A 20,699-nucleotide genomic window follows, 5' to 3' on the forward strand; every position below is an offset into this window, starting at 1 on the left:
TGCAGATGCTGGCCTAAAAGCCACTTACTGTGCAGTAAATGCACATGTAGACATGCTCACTGAAAAACTAGAAGGAAACCTCATCCTGAGAAAAGATCTATGACCAATTCCACCTGTGATGTCAGGAAGATGCACTGAGCCACTCACTTAGGTCATTGTGGCACCTCCAGTTCCACTGTCACTATCTGTAGAAGCACTTGCACTACTTACTATTTCCACTTCAGAATCAGATTGAGGCAAATCTGATTCAGAACTACTTGAACCATATTCTCTTTTGCTAACAGATGGTTTTACCAATGAGTCTATGGGCAAGGGCAACTTATCACACTGCATCTTCTTCACTAATTGTGCTTCTGACTGATTCTCTAGAAGCAAGAGATTTTGAGAAATAGAAACAAGCTTAGCAGTGCATTTATTTGTTAGTCTATTCCTCTTTTTTGTCTTGATTGAACTGAAAGCCTTCCAGTTCTGTTCACAAGAAGCTGTGTTGGTGGCATGCTTCGAATCCTTAGAGCAATCCTGAAGTCGGGTGTTACAATATCCCTTCCACCATGTGAGAGGAGACATTCTCTGCTGCCTGCCAAATGATGTCTTTGCTCCAAAGTTTTTCTTTTGCGCGGTACTTGGCAATGTCTATCATCATGGCTATTTTGTCAATGTTGGGGACATTCATAGCTACTTCCATAATTGTACTGAGAGCAGTAGATAATTCATCTTCTGATAAATGTTGTCCTCTGCGTTGAGGATCCAAAAGGTTTGCTGCCAGATGAACTGGATGAGAGCAAAATTCAGATCTCTTAGTAAACATCTGTTTTACTTCTTTTTTGGATAGAGGTGAAGAAAGCAAGCTCAATTAGATTTTCATTCAGTTGTCTGAATATCTCTGGAATATTTGAAAAGCTTGATGTATCTCCTTCAAGTTTCTTGGTAGCCACTGAGACTGGTAGTAGCAAACTGAATGATCCCTGAACTCGAACCCAGAACACATCATTGTTGAGAATCTGCTTCCAAACGTTCATGGGAATAATCTGGGATACTGTCATTTATTGAAGCATAGTACAAACAGTTCTTTGTGCGCAGCAAACTATGTAAACACTTTGTAGCCAAGCCCCATCTAGTCTTTCCTGGAAATGAAAGTGCGCTTTCCTTCCCTTGCTTTTCTTTCTGTAATTTCTTCAAAGTCTGATTAGCAACATGGTGATTGTTGAACCTTCACAATCGCTTTGGAGTTTGCCAATATTGTCTTCATTGTATTCATACTTACTATGTCCTTTGCCAGAAGATTCAACCCATGAGCAAGACAGCCAAGCACTATTAAATGAGGATACTTTGCCTTTAATATTTGCCACGCAGCTTTCATGTTAACTCACATTATCAGTTACAAGGGCTTGTACCCTGGAGGCACCTGCATTTTTTCAATCTCTTCACTCAGTAATTTGGCTATGTATTCACCCATATGACGAGAAGGTTTGGTAGTAATTGCTTCCGGGAATATTGGTTCAGGTGCTCTGTTAACTGGCATGCTGGCTTGTAAGGTAAAGTGAAACCGGAAGTTCCCACCATGGCACTTCCGGTTTCCCCAAGCCCCCACAGCCGGGGGGTATAACAAGCTGTGTGGGGCCCGCCTTGTGTCCTGCGGGGTCCATGGGGCCCACAGGAGGGTCGGAGATGCTGTGGGCAAGGCAGTGGGAGAAGCAGAGGCCCAAACAGGCAAGAACACCTGTTTGGGCCGCTCAATTAACCAGCATATTTTGTTATCTGGCATCCCCCGTTCGTGGGGGATGCCGAATAACAGAGCTTTTACTGTACATCAGTCTATCCATCTGACATTAGAGTCAGTGATTCTGCTTGACCAATCCTTTGAATAACCATTGTTTGAACTCTGTCATACTCTAAGAAATAATGTGATGAGCTATAATGTGACAGTAACTTATATGATAGGACAATTAATTTGTAATGTTCCTTCCAGTACTGATTTTTCAGTTATGGAAAGAGGTGTACCACTTGCAAATATAGCTTAAGCTAATCTCTCATCTGCTTTTTCTCTATCTTTTGACATTTTGTCCAAAAAGCTTGATAAAAACTTGACTGTCTTGAACAGTTACTCATCGTGGATCACATATCTGGTGACAGTGATCTTTAAAGCAAGGATCCTGCTTCTTCTTCCCCCAGACCTGGCAGCTCAACATTTTTCATTTTCCATTTTTTCGCAAATCTGCTATTTCACTTGAGCTACCAAGTTCCTGCAACAGAAGAGGCAAAATATTTTAATTTTAGCCTATTCTAGCCTGGCCTCATTCATCAGAAGAAGGAGAAGCAACAGGGAGCTTGCTTCCTCCCTCCCTCCCACCTTGCCAAAAAGAACACCTGCTGCTCAACTTGCCACTCTGTTGCCCTGGGACTGCAGAGCCAAAGGAAAATATAATTTGGCCTCTGCCATTGGCCAGAGGACTAAGCTCACTCTGCTGGGTTGAAATAGTTAACTATCTAATTATGTAAGTTTAAAAAATACATATTGTTAAGCCTAAGCCACTTTGGGTGCTTAGTGCAAGCAGAAAAACAGGATACAAATATTTTAAATAAATAATAGTTGAGTTGCATTAACAATTTTTAAAGTTATAATGTTTTAAAACAATATAGATGCTAGTCTATAGTGTGTGTTGTTTAACATATTGTTTACTTGCATAAGATTCCTGAAGTAGACTTTTCTCAGATGATGTTCTTCTACTGCTTTGTTGTATTAGCTTTCCGTATATGGCTTGCCCTCTTTCAGGACAGTTTCTACGTGTTATTAAATGTTTCTTCATTCTTGTTATGTTGTTAGCATACAATATTTACACCTACCAACTTTCTTCCTTCGTTCAGTGGCTTGAACTATAATGATGCCCCTCACTAAGTGTTGTTTTTATTGTTTTTTTGTTTTTCTAATTAGGCATTATGATGACTGTTTCAAACCAGAAGCACTAAAAAACTAACAGATCTTATGCAAACACTTCCAGCTTCCCCAACTCAAGAAAAAAACTGAGACACTGCTCTGTGTATTTGCTGAACAGAAAGTGAAATAAAAAATAATCAGTTTTAGTTTTGCTTTCACTTGCAGTCTGAGATGAAATAAGAATTTTAGCTTTGATTTTGATTTAACCTGCAAAGCCAATTAGGTGAATTCATAACTTGATTTTTGGTTTGGGTTATTATGTGACTGTATTTACCCTCCTGTTTACAAATCAATAAAACATGTATAAACTCTCTCTCACACTTTCTAGAGATAATCACTTGAAAAACATTAATTAAACTTTGAAACTGCCAAGCTTGCCTAATATTGTATTGGCATGCATTCATTGTTACTAATAAATTTTATGAAACAATAAATTTTTAGACATGGAAAATTTTCCACGGAAAAATTAAGCACTGAAAATTTTACAGAAAATTTTCTGCCCCGCATCTCTGATTGAGACAGATGCATTTCTGCAAAAAGATCTAGTTTTGACCCCTCAAGATTTTCAAAAGGCACGTATCAAAATGTTTCCAACCTGCTCTCACTATAACATCCTTTCTGAACATTGCAGAATCTAGATGCTGCATCAGAAAGAAACCCAAAGGAGCACTGTTATTATTATTTATGTCTGTGAAGGTGCTCAAATGACCAGAATTAAGTACGTCACAAATGATAGCTTTATATACTTGGGCATGTGGCTGAACCAGAGACAATGGCTTGACTTTTAACAAATCTAATTTAAGTATGAAATTTCTATTCCTTCTTATTGGAATGATTGTTGGACACTAGCCAACATTCACTTTGCTTCTCCCTCTACAAAATATTTTCAGTAGCTATTAGAGAGGAGGTTAGTTGATTGGTTTTGCATTATTGGTGATTCTTCAGGCAGAAATAACCTGGGGTTGCCCATCTCCTCTCCAGGTGCAGATGGCTGTTGGCTCTTGTGAGCTCATCCATCCTTTGGCAGGTTTTGTTTTTAGTCCTGCTGTGTCTCAATACATGCTCCTCACCTGACAGACCAGGCGGGGATGGCAGTTTAGTTACTGGCAATCCAACCATGAGACGGGCTGCACTGATCTACATGGTACCATTGGCAGGGTAAACCACTAACAGTGCAAGAAGATGATGAAGAAGAAGACGACAAAGACCTAGGACGAGCTGGACCACCAATATCAAGACTGGATGGGATTCAAACTGACTGTACTAGACTGGGAAGAATGGAAGAAAGTTATAGCTACATCAAAGATGCCCCAACAGTCAGTGTGGCCTCAGGACTTGACTGACTGGAGAGGATAAAAAGGGAGGGGGGGAGAGAGAGAGAGTATGTTTGTATCTAAAAGGGGAAAAGAGCAGGGGGTAGAGGCAAAGGGGCAGGGAGGTGGGACTCTGACTCTATGGATTTTCCTTTGGGCTACAGGAAGCCTCTTGTCCCTCAACTGTTCCATCCTCCTCCTGCCTCAGGGCCCCTGGGTGCTGCAAAGTTGGGCAAGCTGGACAGCATCTCCCCCAGTGGGGAGGAGCATCCCATTCCAGCTAGTAGGCTGCTCTGCCCTTGAAGAGCCATGAAGCTGCCCTTAGTGCAGTGATTTCAAGCATGGGACCTGGAGCCAGATCTAGCTCACAGAGCTGCTCTACCTGGTTTGCTAGACTGGTGGCATGGCTGGGGGGAATGGCATGCTGCAGACTGCCAATCTGCAACCATCAACAGGAGGACAAACAATACACATTCAATTTAGCATCTCCAATGTGAGGTACTAAATTAATGTGTATTGGGCCATGCTAATGTGTAGCACAAGGCGCCAAGCCTTCACCGATGCCCGGGCTCGCAAGCGGGAGAAGTACGCCCTGCTGGCCAACACCCTGAGGGGCCGCGGCTACGACGTGACGGTGGATGCGCTCATCGTGGGGACACTCGGAGCCTGGGACCCCAGCAACGAGAGCGTCCTCCGCGCCTGCCGCGTTTCCCGCCGCTACACCAAGCTGATGCACTGCCTCATGGTGTCTGACACCATCCGCTGGTCCCGCGACATCTACGTGGAGCACATCACGGGCCACCGCCAGTACGCCAACCCCTCCAGACGAGCCGCCGCCGGACCGGACCCAGAGGACACCGCCGCCTGAACCGCGCGCCGCCCCCCCCCCCCCAGCCTCACTTCACGTTGAGAGGATTTCGCTGCCATGGACGACCCCACCCCACCCGAAGAGGACCCCCGCGATCGGACTTTATGGACTGAGACGCTCTCTCCAAGTCACTTCCTCCAACATTGCGGACCACTGTAACAGGTATGTGTGTATCTATCTCCTTTCCCTCTCAGCATCGCAACCCCCTCCCTCCCCTTCCCCCTTCCACATCCCCCCACCCCGCGGGCTTAGTTGGCTAACATTGTATCGTAAGTAACCTAGTCGTGTTCCCCTCCTCTCCCCCATCCCTCGATTGTTAGTCCCTCGCTCGGGCGCCTTGTATTTCCATCTCAGCTTTGTCATCTTTTTCCTGGATTCCCCATCCAAAACATCTATTAATAAAAGTGCATTTGCATACTGTTTTTTAGTGGTGCTTAATGCACAATAGACTATTTTACTGCATTAGTGGAATGTCACCTTTTTTACATGACACTTCAGTGCACAGTAAACTAGTCTACTGTTTTACTGTGCCCTGTGCTTTGCTAGTTTTCACTGATGCAGCTCTACCTCCTCAGCTGCTTGCCCTTGCTATGCTCTCTGCTCATGCCAGAGTTGGAGCTGTTGTCGTGACAGGTGGCACATAGTGGTGGCAGCTCCAGCTCTGGTATGAGGCATATGGTGGGAGCTGGAGCTACCGCCATGTGCTCTGGTTCAGAGCCGGAGTTGCTGCCAGGGCAGCAGCTTCCATGTGCCCCAGTCCAGATCCAGCCCACAAGGAGCCCATGTGTCTAGATCTGGTCTGAGAAACAAGGCAATTTTGACATCCCTGCCCTAGTGTGTAGCCTCCCAAAAGAGTAGGGGATTCATACATGCGATTTGCCTCCCAGCCCTGTAGGGCCAGGGTGCAACCTCTGTTGGGCAGGGAGCACTGGCTCAATACTGAAGAGGTTTCCTGTGGAGGCACTTTGATCTGGAGTTCCAGTGTGTGCAGTTGCTCTGACCCAGCCTTGCCTGTGTGAGACTTACTGGATGATGGCAGCTTTGGTGCTGTGATAACAAAACTTTTGCCTCAGAAGCTCCAGTTGTGCAGCCCAGCAGGCACTGAAGGCTGGGCAGGGCAGCCAGCCAGTCAGCTGTGCACCATATGGAAGCACTGTGCTCCTCAGTGCAGCACCAGGCCCACTGCCTCCCATGCTGCATAGTTGGCGAGGGCGAACAACTGTTAGGGATGAAAGCATCCAGGAGGCCACAGTGTGCTTCTGAGGTGTTTTGTAGTACGCTGTGGGGCACAAAAGAACTCTGCCCTGGAAAAGGAAAGCTGGCAGGAGGGGGAGTCGCCTTTTCTCTTTTTTCTTGAGTCTTTTCCATGCCAGTACCATAGACAGGGATCCCCAGGAATAAGCTGTGGGCAAAGAGCAAAACACTCCCACCATAACAGCAGCCAAGGCAGATGCTACATGGGCAGCTGCAGTGTCTGTCTCATGTACAGGGCTCCAAGCTACACTGTGCAGGCTGGCTGTGTGTCAGCGCTAGCTGGTAGGGTTGCGTGAAACAGCACTGTTTCGTTTCGACTTCCGTTTTGCTGTTTTGATGGAATAGTGTTTCATTTTGAGTTTTGTTTCATTTTGAAAGCACCGTTCCATTTCGTTGCAACTGCATCACTGTTTCAACATTTTGCCCATAGGCTATAATGGGGAAGCACGAATCTGCCTATAACTTTGTCATTTCTTGCCTGTTTCAGATTAAACTTGCAGGAATGGTATCCCCTTCTGAGCCCATGAAGCCTACCAAGTTTCAATTAGATAGGTGCAGAGGTTTCTAGGAAACTGCACCTCAAACTGTTCAGAGCAAATCTTGTGTCATTTGTAAGTGTGAAGACACAGAGAAAGCTTGGTTCAAACAATGCTTTTTATGCTGTTTTTCTGTCCCATCCCTGGAGCAGTGGGATTGGGAGGGACCTCAGGGAAGGATCACAGTCACTGGCCAGCTACACATGTCAATATCAGGGCAGTCCTTTACCCCTCTTCCCCCTCCCTCTCCTTAGTTTCTCTTTAGCTGCAAGCAAGCCCAGCTTCAAAACTCAAAACATTTTGAAAGTTAAACTTTTGAAACGTTTCAAATGCCCTTGTGTTTTGAGGCTGTTTCGAAGCCTTTCATTTCGTTTCAATATCGCAGTTTCAAGCTTGAAACAAGTAGAAACAGTGCCAAAATGAAATGGCCAGTGAAATTTTGCACAGCCTTACTAGCTGGCTAATGTGGTGAGCATAATGGTTACTCATCGCATGCCTGGGAGGCGTGGCAGTGACAGAACGTGTCTGAGTGCAGGCAAACGCCTTCTTGAGGCTTGCGTGTGGGGAAGCAACATTCCAGCAATCCCGACGTGTGCCTGCTGAAAGGGAATCGCTGCCATGGCATTGTGCAAGGCATGTGGCTGACTGGCTGACTTCCTTTGCCGGAGGATGCTGGGGAAAAGTGGCTGAGTGAGCAGGCCTGAATGTCGTAATTGAAAAGGGCATGGACCCAAAAACTGCTGTCAACCCAGCTGGGAGGGCCAGAGACATCAGGAATCAATCCTGCTGCTGCAGGTATGGCTGGACTCCCTGCTCCCAACCTCCTTCCCCCCACTGGTGTAGGCACTGCAAGAGCCTCCAGGAACTTTTTAAAGTCTCTAAAGAAGGTGAAAATCCCCTTCCCCTTTGTGTCCCTTCCCCTCCCTTTCCTTTCCCCCTCTTCCCTTCCTGCCACTGCTTTCCCTGCTGTCCTAGGGGAAAGGGAAAGCTCCAGAGCAGCTTTTGCCCAACTTCTGACTCAGCTGGAGACAGCGACAGCAGAGGTGGGGGGAGGTTCCCCCTCTCCACACCTATTACAGAAGACCAGGCAGGGAAGGGGAAACTACTTTCCCCCCATGCTAATGCTGCTGTCCCCATCTCAGTTAAGCCCAGTCCCTGTGCAACCCAGCTGGGACAGGCAGAAGCAGCTCTGGAGCTTCCTCCTAGCCATGGGACAAGGGGAAAGCCAGGGGTTACTAGGAATAACAGCCACAAATTGTTAGAGACAAGGTTCAGGCTGGACATCAGGAGACATTACTTTGCAGTTAGGGCTGCCAGGCTCTGGAATGGACTCTCAAGGGAGGTGGTGCTCTCCCCTCTTTTGGGGGTCTTCAAGAGGAGGCTGGATAGATATTTGGCTGTGGTGATATGATCCCGGCACCCATTCCTGCCTGGGGCAGGGGGTCAGACCTGATGATCTGTTACATCCCTTCTGACCCTAAGTACTATGATACTATGAAGAGCCCAGCCCAAGTTCCAATTCCAGTAAAATAGGAAGTGGGCATCAAGACCCTCAATGTCTCTACAAATCCTGGGAGAAAAAATTATTGTGGGGCACACCTCCCCAGCAAGTAAGTCTTTGGGGGGAGGGGAAAGGGCCGTGGTGGGAGAGGGGGGCAGACTGAGGCCCCAGCTGGGAGGGAGGCAAGTACAGGCAGGAGCAGGGGCTGTGGTGAGTGGGGCCCTGGCCAGGCTGGGTGATGGGACAAGCGGAGGCCCGGAGCGCACATGCCCCCCAGGCCTCTGCTTGTCCCCCACAGCCCCTGCTCCTACCTGTGCCCTGTTCTCTCCCTCACCCCTGGGGCCTCGATCTGCCCCCACCCCACGGTGGTGAGAGCAGGTGCAGGCCCTGCACAGGCAGGGCACAGGGAGGGTTGGGGGATGCAGCCCAGGAGGGCACCGGGACACGTGCCCCTGGAGCTGCAAGCCAGCTGGGCCAGCTGCTGCTGTGGGCTGGGGCCAGGACAGTGCCGGGTTCTTCCTGGGGGGCTGGCCTGAGCTGCGCCACAACCCAGGGCCTGTTTGTGCCATAAAGCAGTGGAGGGTACAGAGAGCACAAACAACAGGGCCCTGGCTGCAGCGCGCGCCGGACAAAAGACACCACTGCTGAGCACCACTGCTGTCCCACTGCTGCTTTATTGCTCTGAGCTGCCAGTCCCAAGCTGGGGTGGCCTGTGTCAGCTGTGTGGCACTGGGGATGGAGACAAGACTGGAACGGGGCAGCTGCTTGGGAGCGGTAGGAAGTAACAGCCTCCCAGTTAAAGGAGAAGCCTCCTTATCTTTACAAAGCCAAGCTGATACACTTAGCAGAGCGCTTATCTTCCAGAGAGTCATTTGACAAGTGAAAGCGACAGAAAACAGAGTTAAATGCAGCTTTTAAGCCTGTACAATCTCTCTCTCTTTCTCTCTTCTTTAACCTTTGACCACACAGTAATTAACCTCAGGAAAGGGTGGAAGTGAACGTCAAGACAAAGTAGGAAGGTTCTTTGAAGGGAGTGGCAAGGGCAGGGTCTTGCAGGGTAAGATGTCCTTTGCAAAGTGCTCTCTATTATATCATTATTGAGATGCAAGCAATTCTCTGTAGTTCAGGTTTCATCCCATTCCCTTATGAGTGCTACTTTCACTCTCCCTTTAGTTTTCCATGGAGATGACCTCTTGGCCTTCCCAAATTCTCTCTTGGACTAGAGTGGAATTTTCTTCCAGATTTTGAAGCAAATTCAGCTCAGCCATTTTTAAAGCTAAGACTTTTTACTATTTATGAAATTTGGAGGTACCTGTTTCAGACTTTTTCACCTTTCACATTACTAATGTTTTGTGTTTCTCCCTTTTTGGCTTCTCTTCATGTACAGTTCTGAACATATTGAGCATAGACTACATATAGGATAGAAACAAACACAATTCTTCATTGCTTCTTAGTCCATCATGGACACCAGATGTCCAAAGATAAAATCCAAGGCTTGGGTACTGAACCCTTGAAGTCTAGATGGGGACTGAATCCTTCCTGAGGAGATGGGTAAAGACTTCAGCATATACCAGGGTTCTGGGGTGGCCCTTTGTGCCCAAACTCTAGTCCAGCTTCTCTTAGCAAGCACGTGCACTGCAGAGCAATTAACATTTTGTAATTCTGGCTGAGCTCCAGGCTTTGCTGTAGCACTGGGCTATATCCCAGATGCATCTGTCTCCTCACCTTTATATTCTGCAGTAGCTTTCTGGAAAGACTTTGCATTCCAGCAATCATTGGAGAGATGGCTCTGAGCATGGTCCTGTCCCCAGAGGGCAAGGAATGCCAGGACCTCTGGCTGGATCATGCAAAAATATGGGGCCTGCCTAGTAGAAAAGACTCAGATATATAAATGTTTTATGAGCCCGAGTCACAGAATGGTCCACCTGGGTGTACAAGCATTTAAAAGGACGGTGACACCTGGGTAAGATGACCATAAAGCAGTGGAGGGTACAGAGAGCACAAACAACAGGGCAGCATCATGGAGAGCAGGGGCAAGCAATTATTTCGGGCAGAGGGCCGCTTATTGAGTTTTGGCAAGCCATTGAGGGCTGCATGACAGGCAGCCCAGTGCAGATTCATATTAATTTTCTAAATTTTTTAGGGGCCCCACGGGCCAGATAGAATGGCTTGACAGGCCACATCTGGGCCGCGGGCCGCATTTTGCCCAACCCTGATGTAGAGATACCTGAGCTCACAGGAGATTTAAGTGTAGGTGGAACTGCTACACTGTTTGCAGTACCCTGAGCTAGCTAATTCAGAATGAGCTCGGGTGTCCTCATGCTATATACCTACCCATAAGCAGGCTGATCCAGATGTGAAGCAATGTAGTTGGAGGACTGCCCAAAGCAGGAGAGACAATGCAAAATATGGATGCATCCACACAGGATTATGTGGCTTCCAAAGCAGTGAATTGATGCTTCTGTGAAAAAAAAGCTATTTGTCCAGTGACAAGGCAGTTTATGCTGTAAAAACTAACAGTATCTCAAAACAACATTCCTGTGCTCTAAACACGTGGGAGGAAGGGGAGGCATGCAACCTGTTTAGGGTAAGACACTTCAGTAATGTGAAGTGTCCATGATTTCAGATGCCTGCACTGAGGCACCCTGGACCCAGGTGAGCACAGGATTCAGTTGGAATTGGGGGTACTCAGCACTTCTGAAAATCCAAAGCAAACCTCAGGTGTCTCACATGAGGCTCCTAGGTATGGAGCACCCATGATGTGGAACCTTCTGCGTACAGTCAAAATAGCCACCAGTTGGGGGTGCAGTGACAGTGATGGTCAGGTGTTATAAATCAACTTGAGAGATGATCCTTGTCAGCTTCTCCGTCCTATGGCACCAGACTGCTCAGCTGGCCAGGAAGACAGGGGTGATTTTATTTTTTTTCTGTTGGGGACTGGATGTGATAAAGCCCTGGGCTGTATCCACTTGGGAGGTTCTTGAATTCAGTCATCTGCATGGTATCTACAAAGGAGAAGACCTACAGATACTTGCTTTGTATTTTTCACCTCTCTTATCTTAAGCCCATAATGTTTCACAGCTCCTACTGCATTGTCTCCACAGTTTCTGCTAGGCAAAGGCCTGTCTGCATAAGAGAGTTGCTCCACCTTCAACACTGCAACTGCATTTGCTCCTCACTGGGCACATCCAGATGAGCATGCATATGCACTTTGTGGCACCTCAAAGGCATGCAAAACACACTTGCACATGTGAAAAGATTTTCCATGCTGCATATTTGCAAATTAGATACCAGGAAATACAGGTATCTAAAAAAAAGCAAGACAGTGCACATGGCTGCAGCATGTGCTGCCCAAAAATGGAGCCTAGCCAGCCAGAACAACACTCTGGCTGCCAGCCAGGCTCTATGCACCCAGATCACTGCCACTGCAGGTCCAGGAGGCCCCCACAATCCCAGGTAAGACTGCAGGGGCCAGCCCAAGTGCTAGCTCAGCTTCCCCTACCCCACCTGGGGCAATCTGCCACATGCTAGAGCACACGTGCAGGGACATTCACAGGGGACAAATAATAGCAGGACAACTACGTGTCATTGCTATTTGTCCATGGGGAAACACATGTGCACACTTGTCTGGATGTGGCCAATATGCCATCCCAAAAGCACTAGGCTCAAGCAAAACAACGGAGCAGGTGCCTTTGCCCAGCACTCAGCCTAGCCCTTGCAGCAACTGTGTCTCAGAGCACTTTTCATGGCTGGTTTCCCACACCCCTCCCACTCCACCCTATCAACAGAACAATGCACCTTGTCTTTTTAGAAGTAGATAGGATTTCAGCGATGAGAGGTGGGTGTGATTGTTTGATAATTTTGCATCCAGGGCTTGGTTGTGAATTACCAATGGTTCTGGCCCTGGCTGATAGTCCCTAAGACACTCCAAAAATGACACTCGGTAAAAAAAATGAAATATTTTAAAAGATCCTAAACGCGTGCATTTAATTTGCCTTGTGTTTCCTGAGCCTCTTGTCACAGGCCAGCCTCTCAAGCACCCTCTTGTCCCAGGGTTGAGCTCTTTTCCACATCGTGACAATTAGTAACATACTTTGCTTAAAGTGAAGGTGGGATTCCTCTACCATCTTACCAGTGCCAGGGTGGCCTAGGACCTTAGCAGCCCTTCTTGCCCTCTCCCTGGCTGGTGCTGGAAACAGGCACACCCAGACCAAGAGATAAAATATCTTGAGGTGCTGGGTCATCTTTGCACCTCTCTGAGCCTTTTTTTGGCTAGGGTAGGATATAAATCTAATAAATAAATATATTTGGTCCTTACTGGGTATTTAGGCTGTACCAGAGTCTGTGTTGTCAGAACAGTAGATAGAGAAGTAAAACGATAGGGTGGGGGCTAAGAAGAAGGGACCAAACTTCTAAAAAGCATTTAAGGGAAGGTGACAAAAGATGCTGGACCAGAAATGATACTCCTCTGAGACCTGAGGTCTGACCAGTCTAAGGAGGAAGCTGCCCTCAGAACTGCAATGAGAGGGAAAATGATGAGGTCCAACTGCTGAGCTGTCAGCACCATGGCCAGGAGCAGTATTGCCCATGGACCAAGAACCAGAACTTAGGTCCCAAAAGTTCTGACTGAGTTTAACACCATTAGACATTTTTAAAGTGGTTTTTTTTGTTTAATTTATCCAGTGCTTTCTGAGACCCTAGAGCCTTCTCACATCCCCGTACCAAGCTCTTCTCCCCAGCCATGAAACTTGGCAGTTTGGTTTAAGGGGCAGGTTGGATTCTCTTGCCCTGTTCTCAGTCTTTTAGAAATAGTTTCACTGGGCCCCCTACCCTGGCACGGGGACAGCTCAGGCTACGCTGTTGTGGCAGAGGTATTTACATGTCTTACCATCAGGGAGCACCATCACACTGGTAAAGGGAGCCCTTGGAAAATACAGCCAAGCCACCACAAATGTGAACTTAGCACTCTGCAGTGCCTCAAAGGCTTTTGAGGTGCTGGCAAACACACAACACACATGAATTGGTTCACTGCATGGCATATTTGCAGCACAGCGGCAAAACTAGATACCAGGAAATCCCAGTATCTAAGAAAAGTGCAGGGAAAAAAAGCAGTGTGTTGCATGTGGCTGCAGCATGGTGCAGGTGCTGCAGCGTGGACCACCCCAAACTGGAGCCACACTCCAGCTGCTGGCCAGGTTTCATGTGCCCAAATCACCACCATAGCAGCCACAGGAAGCTGCCAGGACCCCAGGTGCTGCCCCAGCCTCCCCAATCCCACCCAGTGCAATTTGCCACATACCAGATCACACATGCAGGAGCATTCCCTGGGGACAGCTATCAGCAGCCCAAATATGACCCACTGCTATTTGTCCCTGTGGAAATGCACATGTCCACTCATGGGGATGTGCCCCAGGAGAGCACATCTGGATGTAAAAAGTCTGCTCTTTGCAGGCATTCCAGGGGTTTGAATGGGTGTCAGGAAGGCCCAGGTGTCTCTGCATCAATAGGCTGAAGGGCTGAATGCTGCAAAGCCCATTGCAGTCAGAAGGCTCTTTCCATTGACTTCACCAGGCTTAGGATTAGACCCAGCTTCTCATGGCTGTGTGGGACAATTCCTTCCTCCCCTTCTATTCTTTGAGGCTACATATGGTTTGTCACAATACCAGCCATGTTGTTATATCCTTCCTGCAGGAGCAGTCCTTCCTTCCTGTTTATCCCCCAAGGCCCTCTACACACTGGAGAACACCTAAGGAGCTCAAGGTCCTATTTTTATCTCTGTTGTATTTTTCATGCATGTTCCTGCATCACAGTTGTTTATTACACAGCAGAAACTTGGCAGCACCCATCATAGCAAAACAGTTTCCAGCAAACCTGTTCTCTCCCATTTTCCACTGTGTGTCAGATTATGAAAAAATAACTCACACCATTCTCCATATAGCAACACCAGTAAACCCTACAAATTGTCTCAGTCCATGTACTCCTTTCCAGGAGACGGTGACAGCTACTGGTTACTGGCTATCTTCTTTCTTGTGAACTTTGATCTAGAGGAATATTAACAATGCTGGTATTTAACATATTGCCATTAGGTATCATATGCAACACTCCTTAAGATGGACAAGACTGTGAAGTAGATTAGAGCAGGTTCTTAGATATCTGTGATGAGGACCTGATCAGTCCCCAGCTCACCAAGGGTTGCAAACAACAGAAATCCACCAGCTCCATCCTTGTTCCGGCCAGCCAACAGCCTGGCTGGACCAGAGGCTCAGGTCCTAGCTAACATACAGAGAAGGCAGAAGATGCTAAAGGCCCCTGCACTTCTGTACACAACGGCCAGAATTCTGATTTCCTTTATGCACTGAAATGGCAGCACTCTAGCCATGTAAGTGACATCTTTGGCACATATGCACAGGTAGTAATTCTATTTCCCTTGGAATATGGGCATGTAAGGGTATACCTGTAGACTGAGCAAGTACAGTAGGCTAAGCATTAATCTGGCACAGACACAGCTGTGCCTATTTTGGACATGTACCTGCATTTAAACCATAAAAACAGCCATCCAGAAACCTGTGTTAGAGTCCAAAGGAGGAGGAGAATGTACTCCTGTGTCTTAGTCCCCACAGATGAGTGGTTAGGTCACTTAACCAGGCAGTAAGAGACCCAAGTTCTAGGCCTAACTCACTTAGAGAGGGCTTGAATCTGAATTCATTTGACTGCCTAGCACAGTGGCCTAGCACCATGTCACAGGCTGGGTATCCCCCCAGTACCCATTCTGGCAGCTTTTTTGAAGCTGGACCCCTTACCAGCCATAAGAAGGAGATATACAGCCAAGAGGACAAGAACAGGTGGAAGGTATGTGGCTCAGGGAAATGGACACTGGCCTGGAAAAGAACAGGCCTTGATTTTTAACAAGTCCCCAGTGGTTTGAGGCTTTCCCACTGCATTCCTCTCCTTCCATTTTACCCAATGACTAGTACAGGCAGAACACAGTGGCACAGCCTCAAAAGGCATGCAAGAAAGGGTTTTTTGTGATGCATAGTCCATGATGTTGTGGTATGTGCTAGGAAGCTGGAGAGATGCAGGTTCAAGCCACCTGATAGGGGCTAGAACCCAGGTCTCCAGCTCCCTGATGAGTGCCTGAGCCACTCAACAACCTCCCATCATTTTTCCAGAACTTAGGCTCAGGTACATGAGCATATACCTAGACAGTGCATACCTTTACCGTACACACGTAAGCATCTGCTGCATAAATCCAGGGCCAAAACACCTGGGTAGATGACTAGAAATTTGCCACCTAGGCATACAAAGGGGAAGAAAATTCTGCCCAAAGCCACAATAGACTGAGTGGCTGGAAGACAAATACAATGTATTCAGGCAAGTAGGGTGCAGATTTTTCACAAAGAGGAAAATTAACCATTGAAAACACAGACCAGGGGAAGTGGTGTTTTCTCTATCACTTATGACTAGGGCTTGGTTTAAATTATGGACCCAGCTCACAGTGCAGTGATTCCTTTAATCTTGGAGTTCACCTCACATGCTGTCTGCCACTGATTGGCAGAGGGACCACGTTGGCCCCGCCACTCACTCCTGATGGCCAGGAGGCCAAAACCGTGGTTTTCAACATGCCCCAGTTTTTGCCTCCCATCTGGTCAGCAGCAAGCAGCAGGAGACAAAAACTGTGGCATATTTAAAACTGTGGTTTTCACCACCCAACTATCAGGAGCAAGGGGAAAGTGATGGGGCTGGTGGGACCCCTCTGACAATCAGCAGACAGAACTCCAAGCTGCCATGCTGCAAGCTGGGCCTGTAGTTTAAAGCAGGCTCTACTAATGACATTTAGATCAAGATAAATGCCTCTCTGAAAGAAGCTCTCTAGGTGACCTGCTGGTTCTGGCCTGGATGCAGGATTTGCTGGTGAGGGTCTCCACCCTGGGTTAGGCAGTGGATCAGGTGAGATGATTGCAGTGGTCCCTCCTGTCTTTAAGCTGCACAGATCCATGAATCCAAGGTTAGGCATGTTGTGGTTGTATGTCTGGATTCAGGAGGCTTGTTTTGGTATCAGAAATGACAGGTCTTTAAAATTTACTCCCCTTTAAGCCAAGAGATCAACTTCTGTTACTTGAGCCCTGTTTCCTTTTCTCGTGCTGGCCCTTGCTCCTGCTCCCTTCCAAAGGAAGGGAAGAAGGTGAGATTGTCCCTTCACTCTGTCATCACCCCATTAGCTACAGTTGCTTTAGCTTGAATTGGGGACAAGATGTGACTGGGGCACCCAAGGTCTCTCATTACACTGTTCTCTCTAAGCGCTAAAAACAATGAGCTCTAGAGCTCATTTAGACTTGTAGAACTGATACTTAAGGAAAAAAACTGATCCATCTCTTCAAGTGACAGAAGTCTACAAAATCACCTCGACAATGCCCCTTTTACCATGCCTTCCAGCTCTTTCCCTTTTATTCATAGCTTGATGGTAATTTAAGTCTCCATTTGGAATAAGTCTGGAGTCACGAAGGCTTCATGATAAACCTACACTCATCTCCAAGAACTTTGAGGGTAACCTAGCCCAAACACAGAGACTCGTTCCCTGGAGGCCTGAATTTGGCTTTAGAGGTATTTCAGTCTTCGTACTACTAACCACTGAAATGCAGTTTGTGACTCACAGGAAACTCAAAACCCTGTGGACTGCACTGAATGCCCCCTTTTCCTGAGAATAAATGGAAATTAAGGGTCATTATAATATGTGGTAAATCCAGTTGAATTAGAGTTCCCACTACACCAGCCCAATGTGGTGGAAAGACAAGGGGCTTTATTGTTCCCCCAAGCGGAGCAGAGAAGTAGACCTTCTCCCTCAGCTTTTGGTGGAAGAGAAGGAGTTATGTCCCCCTGTATTTTAAATTCAAGTGATTAAACTATCATAGGACTTCATGATCTCAGGAGAATTTCATCACCAAGCTCAGCACACACACCTGAATTATATTTAAGTGACTGTAACACTGAACTATTAGTATTGAGAGGAAAAAGGATATGATGAAGCAAGAGGCTAAGAAATGACTGACCCCACATGCCAGAGAGACAGCTGACAAGCAGGTAGCTGAACAATGGTACCTGTACATAACTTCATAAAGTAGTTCTTGAGATAAGAGGGGACCAAAAGTCCAGTTGCCTGAGGAGAAACATCTCTAATAGGCCAGGGAAAGGATAGAGCTCTAGAGGGAAATGCTGAGAGAATGCAGAGCAAGTTGAATGTGGAGGAAAAAAAGAGAAATGAAAAGACCAATATTATCAAGGAAGGAAGAATGAAAAGGCAAGAGGTGATTCCAGAGGAGCTAGGAAAAAAGTGAAAGGAAGGCAAGGTTCTTGAGGGTCAAGGGAGAGAACAGGTAAGTAGAAAGAACCAAAGATCATGATGATTTATAAAGGTTTCAGTGGTAAGAGGAACAATAAGGTAGGAACAGTATCCTCATGTAATGAGCAGGACTCCCTGGGAGCACAGTTGCTCAGTATTTAGCCTGCCTAGGGGTTTAATAAACACAGTACTAGAGCACAGAATAGTGAGAATTTAAGAGAAGGAAGACTAGGGAAGAAGCAAGTTAAAACACAGGTGTCAGAGGCCAAGTTCGGTGTCCAGAATAGGATTAATAGCAGTGCAACAAAGGTGAGATTTAAGCCAAGTTCTATAAACCACAGCAGGGCCAAGGTAATTCATGCTTTAGGTTATCAAGGGAATTTGGGGCCCCTGGAAGTCATGGTCAGAACACCTGGAGACAAGTTGACAGCCCACAGCACTGAGACCTGGGTACTCGCTTCATTAGCTCCAGCAGTGGGAATGGTATGGGAATGGATAGCACTGGGGTTTGGCTGCAAGTGCCATAGAGAAAGGCAGTTAGTGCTGCCAAGGGTTCAGCCTGTCACATGACATTTATGCATACTACCTGCATGCCCCCTGCCCCATTCCTGTCAAATCTGCAGGGCAGCATGCATCAAGTGAAGAACCGTTTCCTGCACCTGGGGGAAGCTGCTGTGACAGATTTTATGCAGCCTGTTTCTCCCCTTTCTGCTCCCGGTTGGTGATGGAGGTAGGGCAACTGAAACAGGGAGAGGGGTTGAAAGGAGACAACTCAAGGAGCTCCGTTCCCTGTTGTCCTGCTCTTTACCTCCCCCACAGCACCCCTCCCTTTGGACTCCTTCCCCAAGCAACATTCTCCTCCCAGTTACCCCAATCCCAGGGGTCTGAGATAGCAGTGTCAAGAAATGTCACACATGACACAGCTACAGTTGGCTACCCAGGGGATCATGGGAGATCAGCAGACACTTTCTTACATGTCAAAATTTTCAACATGGTCTGACTAGCAAACCTGCTCAGTAAGAAGGAATGATGTAGTGCAGCCAGAGGAGCTGATCTGAGCCATTTATACAGGGAACAGTGTATCTGAGAACAGCACTACATCAGAAGACCTCTGGCCAACGGCTCCAGTACTGCAGAGCAGGATGGAAGTTGTGCGCAGTGCAAATGAGGAACTGCATATAGCTACACTGTGACTCCACAGTCCAGCCCCTAGGAAAGGCAGCATGCAGATACACTGTGCCTGGCACAGGGCAAGGAGTGAAGCTTGACTTTGGGAGTCAGTTTGGTTCCCACTCACCCCAAAAGGAGTCACCTCCACTAGTCCTTTTGGTCCCAGGCATCAGCTCCAGTGCACTGTCTACCTTCTGTGTTGCACCCACATCCCACCCATTCTCAGCCACCTGGGCAGGAGAAGCAACAGCAGTCTGGCAAGAGCTGCTCTCCAGTGATGTGGGCAGTTCTTGCAGGAAAACCAGAAGACTCCTTATGCCTCACAACTATGTGCAGCTACACAATTGAACTCCCAGCTGAGGCCTGAAATAAAAAGTGGGTACAGGCAACTGGGCTGAGATTTAACGTAAGTACTGTGGAGAGAACACAAGTAAGGAAGAAGATAAAATACACCCTTTGACCAAAAGAAGCAATGGTAAGAAATCACTGCTAAAGAGATACTGAGTAGAGATGAGAAAAGAATCTCCAGCGTGAGGCTGCTGCAATACATAGGTATCCAGTATCTACGAGAACTGTTGCTATAAGGGCATGTCCCTGGCATCCAGTGCAAGTCGTCTCTCCCTACTTAGATTATCTAGCAAGGACAGCAGTTTTGATCCTTGCAAAGGTAGCTAAACCAGTAGCTGAAAGGCCACGACACATTGCAAACAGTGTTTGCAAACAGTTAATGTTCAAATAGTCAATATTTGATATTCATTACTTGTGCTTTGGGATTGGTCACCTGAGTCACATGGCTTTGGTTCAGCCCCATGATTGGATAACTATTTTAAACACTAATGAATGACAAATAACAAACTTTCATTACCGATTTTCAGATGAAGGATAGTCCTGCATAAATCTAAGCATTTGGGGATCTGCCATCCTAGTGTTTGTATCAATCAGTGTGACGCCCTCTGAAAAAGGCTGGGCTTACGGGTAAAGCATGAAACTAAGTCTCCAGACCTGCAGGTTGAATTCTGAGCTCTGAGACAAACTTCTTGTGTGACACCAGAGGGGCCGCGTAAGGAATTCTGCCTTTCAGAGGTGTTGTGAACAGAACCACAAACGTCTGTCACCTACTTGGGTCCTGGAGAAATGGGGATTTAGAAGTGAGGACAAGTGGTCTCATGGAGTCTGATGAGATACTCCCATTTTCAGGAACAGAGGCAGCTCTCTATTTCACGCTCTTGTCATCCAGATGGCTTGTGCCGTCTGGCTTTGCATGTGGCATCTGCAGGGATGGGGGTGTCCACTGTAACTCTCTTGTGGCACATGGGTGAAAGTGTGCCACGTTCCTCGCCCCAGTGGTTATACCTGCTACGGACAGAAAACAAAGGCACTGAGCAGAGTCAGGCAAAAGAGGATCCAGCCTGTCCCGGCTTATCCCCTGGCCCTAGGCCCACAGCAGCACTGCTGAACATGTGGAGGGCAAATGCGTGTTTTGAGCAGGGCCAGTGGAGTCACCCTGGGATGATCTTGCCCGAGACAGGGGTGCGGAGTAGATGACCTCTGCCTCTCTAGCGCGGACCGTGAGCGAGGCCTGAAGGACCGAGGGACCTTCCTTCCTTCTCTGTTGCACCCCACCAGGCACCCTGCCGAGCGGGCACCGGGGCTCACCTCCGCCGCCCCGCGGGCCGCTGCTGCTGCTGTAGCTGAGGCGGCCGCAGGGCCCAGCCCTGGCCCGTGTCTGGGCGACAGCCCCGCGGCGCCGGGGCAGGGAAGGGCGCGGGGCGCCCCCTCGGCCCT

At 47.6% G+C, this 20,699-nt stretch overlaps 1 long non-coding RNA gene across 2 annotated transcripts; it reads right to left on the bottom strand.

Annotated features, from left to right (window-relative positions):
• Positions 1–436: 436 nt before the first annotated feature.
• Positions 437–20,682, bottom strand: LOC149858333 (uncharacterized). 2 transcript variants are annotated; one of them, XR_016443956.1, is made up of 4 exons: positions 20,571–20,682; positions 20,034–20,270; positions 10,742–11,412; positions 437–2,243 (listed from the first exon to the last, which is right to left on the bottom strand). It is a non-coding gene; the product is annotated as an uncharacterized LOC149858333 (long non-coding RNA). The 2 variants fall into 2 exon arrangements; XR_016443955.1 differs by lacking the exon at positions 437–2,243 and having other exon boundaries at positions 9,082–11,412.
• Between the last annotated feature and the right edge of the window lie 17 nt (positions 20,683–20,699).

The sequence above is a fragment of the Crocodylus siamensis genome, chromosome 8, assembly GCF_052110815.1.
Source record: "Crocodylus siamensis isolate JL-2025a chromosome 8, ASM5211081v1, whole genome shotgun sequence".
NCBI lineage: Eukaryota > Metazoa > Chordata > Crocodylia > Crocodylidae > Crocodylus > Crocodylus siamensis.